Source organism: Sander lucioperca, chromosome 2 (assembly GCF_008315115.2).
Source record: "Sander lucioperca isolate FBNREF2018 chromosome 2, SLUC_FBN_1.2, whole genome shotgun sequence".
Classification (NCBI taxonomy): Eukaryota; Metazoa; Chordata; class Actinopteri; order Perciformes; family Percidae; genus Sander; species Sander lucioperca.
Window position 1 is genome coordinate 35,676,689 of NC_050174.1, and position 7,500 is coordinate 35,684,188.

At 47.3% G+C, this 7,500-nt stretch overlaps 1 protein-coding gene across 1 annotated transcript in view; it reads right to left on the minus strand.

Moving 5' to 3' along the window:
• Positions 1–3,264: 3,264 nt before the first annotated feature.
• The window catches only part of LOC116054164 (dihydropyrimidinase-related protein 2-like), a 45,529-nt gene continuing 41,293 nt past the window's right edge, over positions 3,265–7,500 (minus strand). Inside the window, exon 15 of the transcript XR_004896169.1 lies at positions 3,265–3,307. The gene's annotated coding sequence lies outside the window, so the exon portion shown is untranslated. The remainder of the gene's footprint in view (positions 3,308–7,500) is intronic.

A 7,500-nucleotide genomic window follows, 5' to 3' on the forward strand; every position in this document is an offset into this window, starting at 1 on the left:
TAGAGAAAGACCGGTACAGGTACAGGCTCAGTGACCACAGCCTCGCCGTAGAGAAAGACCGGTACAGGTACAGGTTCAGTGACCACAGCCTCGCCGTAGAGAAAGACCAGTACTAGTACAGGCTCAGTGACCACAGCCTCGCCATAGAGAAAGACCGGTACAGGTACAGGCTCAGTGACCACAGCCTCACCATAGAGAAAGACCGGTACTAGTACAGGCTCAGTGACCACAGCCTCGCCATAGAGAAAGACCGGTACAGGTACAGGCTCAGTGACCACAGCCTCGCCGTAGAGAAAGACCAGTACTAGTACAGGCTCAGTGACCACAGCCTCGCCGTAGAGAAAGACCAGTACTAGTACAGGCTCAGTGACCACAGCCTCACCATAGAGAAAGACCGGTACTAGTACAGGCTCAGTGACCACAGCCTCGCCATAGAGAAAGACTGGTACAGGTACAGGCTCAGTGACCACAGCCTCGCCGTAGAGAAAGACCGGTACTAGTACAGGCTCAGTGACCACAGCCTCGCCGTAGAGAAAGACCAGTACTAGTACAGGCTCAGTGACCACAGCCTCGCCGTAGAGAAAGACCGGTACAGGTACAGGTTCAGTGACCACAGCCTCGCCGTAGAGAAAGACCAGTACTAGTACAGGCTCAGTGACCACAGCCTCACCATAGAGAAAGACCGGTACTAGTACAGGCTCAGTGACCACAGCCTCGCCATAGAGAAAGACTGGTACAGGTACAGGCTCAGTGACCACAGCCTCGCCGTAGAGAAAGACCGGTACTAGTACAGGCTCAGTGACCACAGCCTCGCCGTAGAGAAAGACCAGTACTAGTACAGGTTCAGTGACCACAGCCTCGCCGTAGAGAAAGACCGGTACTAGTACAGGCTCAGTGACCACAGCCTCGCCATAGAGAAAGACCTGTACTAGTACAGGTTCAGTGACCACAGCCTCGCCGTAGAGAAAGACCGGTACTAGTACAGGCTCAGTGACCACAGCCTCGCCGTAGAGAAAGACCGGTACTAGTACAGGCTCAGTGACCACAGCCTCGCCGTAGAGAAAGACCAGTACTAGTACAGGTTCAGTGACCACAGCCTCGCCGTAGAGAAAGACCGGTACTAGTACAGGCTCAGTGACCACAGCCTCGCCGTAGAGAAAGACCAGTACTAGTACAGGTTCAGTGACCACAGCCTCGCCGTAGAGAAAGACCGGTACTAGTACAGGCTCAGTGACCACAGCCTCGCCGTAGAGAAAGACCGGTACTAGAACAGGTTCAGTGACCACAGCCTCACCATAGAGAAAGACCGGTACTAGTACAGGTTCAGTGACCACAGCCTCGCCGTAGAGAAAGACCAGTACTAGTACAGGTTCAGTGACCACAGCCTCGCTGTAAAGACCGGTACAGGTACAGACTCAGTGACCACAGCCTCGCCGTAGAGAAAGACCAGTACTAGTACAGGCTCAGTGACCACAGCCTCACCGTAGAGAAAGACCGGTACTAGTACAGTTTCAGTGACCACAGCCTCGCCATAGAGTACTAGTACAGGCTCAGTGACCACAGCCTCGCCATAGAGAAAGACCAGTACTAGTACAGGTTCAGTGACCACAGCCTCACCATAGAGAAAGACCGGTACTAGTACAGGCTCAGTGACCACAGCCTCGCCGTAGAGAAAGACCAGTACAGGTACAGGCTCAGTGACCACAGCCTCGCCGTAGAGAAAGACCAGTACTAGTACAGGTTCAGTGACCACAGCCTCACCATAGAGAAAGACCAGTACTAGTACAGGTTCAGTGACCACAGCCTCGCCGTAGAGAAAGACCGGTACAGGTACAGGCTCAGTGACCACAGCCTCGCCGTAGAGAAAGACCGGTACTAGTACAGGCTCAGTGACCACAGCCTCGCCGTAGAGAAAGACCAGTACTAGTACAGGTTCAGTGACCACAGCCTCGCCGTAAAGACCGGTAGTACAGGCTCAGTGACCACAGCCTCGCCATAGAGAAAGACCGCTACAAACAAGCATGGCTTCCGAGAGAGCCGTTGATCTGTGGTCACTGTACGACTGGCGAGGTTGAGACAGAGATGCACTTTCTCCTATACTGTCCAAAGTTTGAACACTTCTCAAACAAAATTCCAAATTGTAGCTCCCTTAAAGACTCTGATGAAGTGGCCCAGCTGCTAGGAGGAGGACTGCCTGCTCCGCTGGATGCCAGATACGTCGCAGCTTGTCATGACATGAGGGACAGGGAGTCGGACACCTCGCCACAATGCCTGACCTAATGTCTATTATAATGTATTAATCCAATGTATTGTAATGCATAGACTGTCTATGTGTGTGTGTGTGTACATGCATAAGTGTGTGTGTGTATACATGCGTACGTGTGTCTATGCGTGTGTGTATACATGTGTACGTGTGTCTATGTGTGTGTGTGTGTGTGTGTGTGTACATGCATAAGTGTGTGTGTGTATACATGCGTACGTGTGTCTATGCGTGTGTGTATACATGCGTACGTGTGTCTATGTGTGTGTGTGTGTGTATACATGCGTACGTGTGTCTATGTGTGTGTGTGTGTGTATACATGCGTACGTGTGTCTATGTGTGTGTGTGTGTGTGTGTGTACATGCATACGTGTGTGTCTATGCGTGTGTGAGAGAGAGAGAGACGGAGAAGGAGAGAGACAGAGATAGAGAGAGGGAGAGAGAGAGCTTGTGTGTGTCCGTGTTGTCATTGGCTGACACGTCTGTGGCCCTGTAAATCACAGCATCTCTGCAGCAGATGCAATTAGAGAGAGAGAGAGAGAGAGAGAGAGAGAGTGAGAGAGAAACAGACAGGGAGAGAGACAGACAGACAGACAGACAGACAGAGAGAGAGAGAGACAGAGAGAGAGACAGAGAAAGAGAGAGAGATGCCATTAGAGAGAGAGAGAGAGACACAGAGAGAGAGAGATGTCATTAGAGAGAGAGAGAGAGAGAGACAGAGAGAGAGGGAGAGAGAGAGAGGGAGGGAGAGAGAAATGGAGAGAGAGAGGGAGAGAGAGAGGGAGAGAGAAATGGAGAGAGAAATGGAGAGAGAGAGAGAGGGAGAGAGAGGGAGAGAGAAATGGAGAGAGATATGGAGAGAGGGAGAGAGAAATGGAGAGAGAGAGAGAGAGAGAGAGGGAGAGAGAGAAGGTACGAGCCGCAGCAATAAACTATCCAGATGGTACAGATGACCTAATTCATCCTCCCTTTATCCTCTCTCTTTCTGCAGAGTGTCTGTATGTGTGTGTGTGTGTGTGTGTGTGTGTGTGTGTGTGTGTGTGGGGGGGGCGCATTATGGGACAGACAGCTCAGCCAATGAACACCTGCGTGACACGTAAAGGTGCATCATCGTCCGAATGATTTAAGCTGTAATGAATGCGTAATCAGACGTGCGGACAGAGAGGACGTGGCCACAGTGGTGAGGCTGTCCGCAGCCTCTGAATGCTTGCTCTGGGGGATCACTGGAGCTGCTGGGTCTCTGTAGATTATAGAGCGTGGTCTAGACCTACTCTATCTGTAGAGTCTCAAGATAACTCTTGTTATGATTTGATACTATAAATAAAATTGAATTGAATTGTGTGTGTGTGGGTGTGTATCTGTGTGTGTGTGCGTGCGTGTGTGTATATATGTGTGTGTGTGTGTGTTTTCTCTGAAGCTCCCATTAGCAGGGTTAAAGGAAGATGTCCACCCTCTCTCTCTCTCTCTCTCCCCCTCTGTCTCTCTCTCTCCCTCCCCCCCCCCTCTCTCTCTCTCTCTCTCTCTCTCAATCAGTGTGCTCATCACGCTAAGTCCTAATTGGACAACCGTCAAACAGCCAGGAGGCTTCAGTCATCACAGGACGATGTGTAGATTCACTGTGACGCTGTCACACACACACACACACACACACACACACACACACACACACACAAATCATCTCAGCGTGACTTGTAGTCGTTATATTGTCGGCTAGTTTACTTTAGAATCAAACATCAGATTTTATAAACTACATGTATTCTGTGTGCAGTAATCTTAATGTGTAAAGTAACTAAAGTAACTAAAGCTGTAATAGATGAATGTAGTGGAGTAACTAAAGTAACTAGTAACTAAAGCTGTAACAGATGAATGTAGTGGAGTAAAAAGTACAATATTTCTCTCTGAAATGTAGCGGAGTAGAAGTAGAAAGTGGCATGAAAAGAAAAGACTCAAGTAAAGTACAAGTACCTCATTTGGACTGAAGTACAGTACTGGAGTAAATGTACTTAGTTACATTTCTGCGCTGCCTTTAGGAGGAGAGGAAAAACTAAATGCTGCTCTGAAGCATCACGACTCTGTGGCTCCACCTAGTGTCTCTCTGTAGTCACTGCTGGGGTGTGTGTGTGTGTGTGTATCTGTGTGTGTGTGTGTGTCTCTGTGTGTGTGTGTCTGTGTGTCTCTGTGTGTGTGTGTGTGTGTGTGTGTCTGTGTGTCTCTGTGTGTGTGTGTGTGTGCAAAATAGTTGATTTCCAGATTTATAAAACTTTATTTTATTTTAGTATTTTTTGTCTTTTTTTATCATTCACATTTTTTTATTGTTTATAGAAACAAAGACAACAATAGTGATCTCTCTCTCTCTCTAAACAAAAATGAGAGAGATGACAACAAATGAGCGAAAGAAAAGAAGAAAAAAAAACAGGAACATAAATATACATACACAGGGTAAACATTGGTCTAACTCGTCTCCATACCTTACATATATCATCACACCAGTAGCACAAATGATGAGTATTCTACCAATATCATGCAATACCATTCATCTCTCTTAGCCGTGACTTATACAGACATTAAAATCATTTAGTCAAATTCTGCCTCATTCAGTATGCAATATTGCATTCATGTAGAGCAGTGGTTCCCAACCTGGGGTCCGGGGACCCCTCAGGGGGGCGGCAAAGATCACAGTCTTTATCTGGTTTGAGGTTGAGGTAAAAAAAAAAATATTTGCACGTTAAATTATGATAATAAACTAGAATATATAATGTATACAAAAGTCTGTATAAAAACTATATATTTTTGTTCTCGCTTAAAATTGTAGGCAGGCTACTTAGTAGGCCAAACCTCCGGGACCTTTAACCTGGGACCCTGCTGTCATCAGGTCAGCTGCTAGCTGCTAGCTGTTAGATGCTAGCTGATAGCTGTTAGATGCTAGCTGATAGCTGCTAGCTGATAGATGATAGCTGCTAGCTGATAGATGATAGCTGTTAGCTGCTAGCTGATAGATGATAGCTGTTAGCTGCTAGCTGCTAGCTGATAGATGATAGCTGTTAGCTGCTAGCTGTTAGCTGCTAGCTGCTATCATCCCGCCACGGCATCACTATTTTATGAATGAAACATGGCAGAGAAACGTAAAAGTGCTGATAACTCCTCTGTATCAAAAAAGAAAGTAAGGCTCTATCTCGAGAGTTACCTCCACTTCGGTTTCGGAGGGGGGGCTCAGCTTTTCTTAGACATAAGTAGGGGGGGCGCCAAGGAAAAAAGGTTGGGAACCACTGATGTAGGGGCCCCATATTTTCCAAAATACCTCCTGTCTGTTGTTCAAGTTAAAAATGAATTGTTCGTAGCTGGCCATTTTGGTCATTTCTCCACACCATTCATTGAAAGGGATTATGTGTTATGTTTTCCAATGTCTTAGCACAATCCTACAACCTGTGGTGAAGGCCAGTCTGCACCACAGAGTCTGTTGAACTGACAGGCCCACCCCTGCTGGTATTACGCCTAGTATACAAAGTGCCAGGTTCTGTATAAAGTCTGCCCATAGTACTTTGTTTTGATTTATTTGATTTATTTCTTTATTTGAAAGGGGACAGTGAACATTAATCAACATTAAAACAATGTAAATGTGCCCGAGTTAGCTCGAAAGTGCTAATTTTCATTAGTAGTCCCCCAGCCAGATGTAAAACAGGCAGCCTTTAAAAATAATGACAGGTATAAAATTACATACAACACATTGTGGTTAATAAATACAATCCATGTAAAATACTTATATAATGTTTAGGTGCAAACAGAAAGCATTAGCGTCCACAAGTTTGGCTCTCTACAAGCCATTTTTTTTGCATTCTTTTTGAATGAAAAGAAGGACAAAGACTCTCTAATGGTTGCCGGCACTGTGTTCCATTGCTGAGCTGCTCTTACGGAGAAGACAGCCTGACCAAAAGCTATCTTTCTCCGGGGGATGATGCAGTCTTCCCTCACTGCCCCTCTAGTTACCCTAACCTCACTGGATCATACATAGTGGAGGAGGTGCTAACTAAACCATGTCTGATTTTATAGATTAAACAGATATTTTTTAATTTAATGAGATTATCCCAGGTAAGTAACTGATATTTCCTCAGAATACTACAGTGGTGGTAGCGAATGTTATAATATCTTCCCATAAGTTTGTCGTCATTTGACATTCATATAACATATGCATCAATGTGCCTCTGCTTCTTTCGCATCTCCACCATATATCTGAATCCACTAATTTTAGTCTCGCCATCTTACAGGGAGTCCAGTAACCCCTATGAATGATCCTATAAGTAATCAATCGAGTCTGAACTTCCCTTGACGTTTTATACCAGGACCCCACAACTTCCTCCCGAGTCTCATCAGCTATCCCAACCTTCAGATCCTCCTCCCATGCTCTCTTGAGGCTGCAGAGCCTCGGTGGATGAGCCTGTCGCATAAGACCATAAAATCTAGATGCGCCGCCCCCAACTAGTGTTGCCAACTTAGCGACTTTGTCGCTAGATTTAGCGACTTTTCAGATCACCTTAGCGACTTTTTTTCAAAAAAGCGACTAGCGACAAATCTGGCGACTTTCTGTAGAAAAGTCACCAGTATTGTCCAGCGAGAACGCGAGGTATTTCTCTCCTGTAGCCGCCAAAACAAAGTCTTCTGTTCTGTGACTGAGGAGCAGCCTCTCCCCTCTCTCCTCATGTGCAGCAGCACTGTGCACAGTGTGCAGTAGAGGGCTGGATTGGGTCTCGCGGGAGCGGGCGGTTTTAACTTTGCTGCGGGCGGGAGCGGGCGGCTAAAAAAACCACTGCAGGATCGGGATGTAGCCTGGAACCCCCCCACGCCAGCAGAAACCATAGATATACATATATACTGACTGAGTATATATACATATATACTGACTGAGTATATACTGTATAGGCCATCTATGAGCAGACACCAGCGTGTCTGAGCCTCCCAGGACGGGGGAGCTCCGAGCCAAGGCTCCGTCCACCATCATCCTCGGCTCCTTCCTCCCCCTCTGTCCCTCATCCTCTCTCCCTCATCCTCGGCTCCTTCCTCCCCCTCTCTCCCTCTCCTCTCTCCCTCATCCTCGGCTCCTTCCTCCCCCTCTCTCCCTCTCCTCTCTCCCTCATCCTCGGCTCCTTCCTCCCCCTCTCTCCCTCTCCTCTCTCCCTCATCCTCGGCTCCTTCCTCCCCCTCTCTCCCTCATCCTCGGCTCCTTCCTCCCCCTCTCTTCCTCATCCT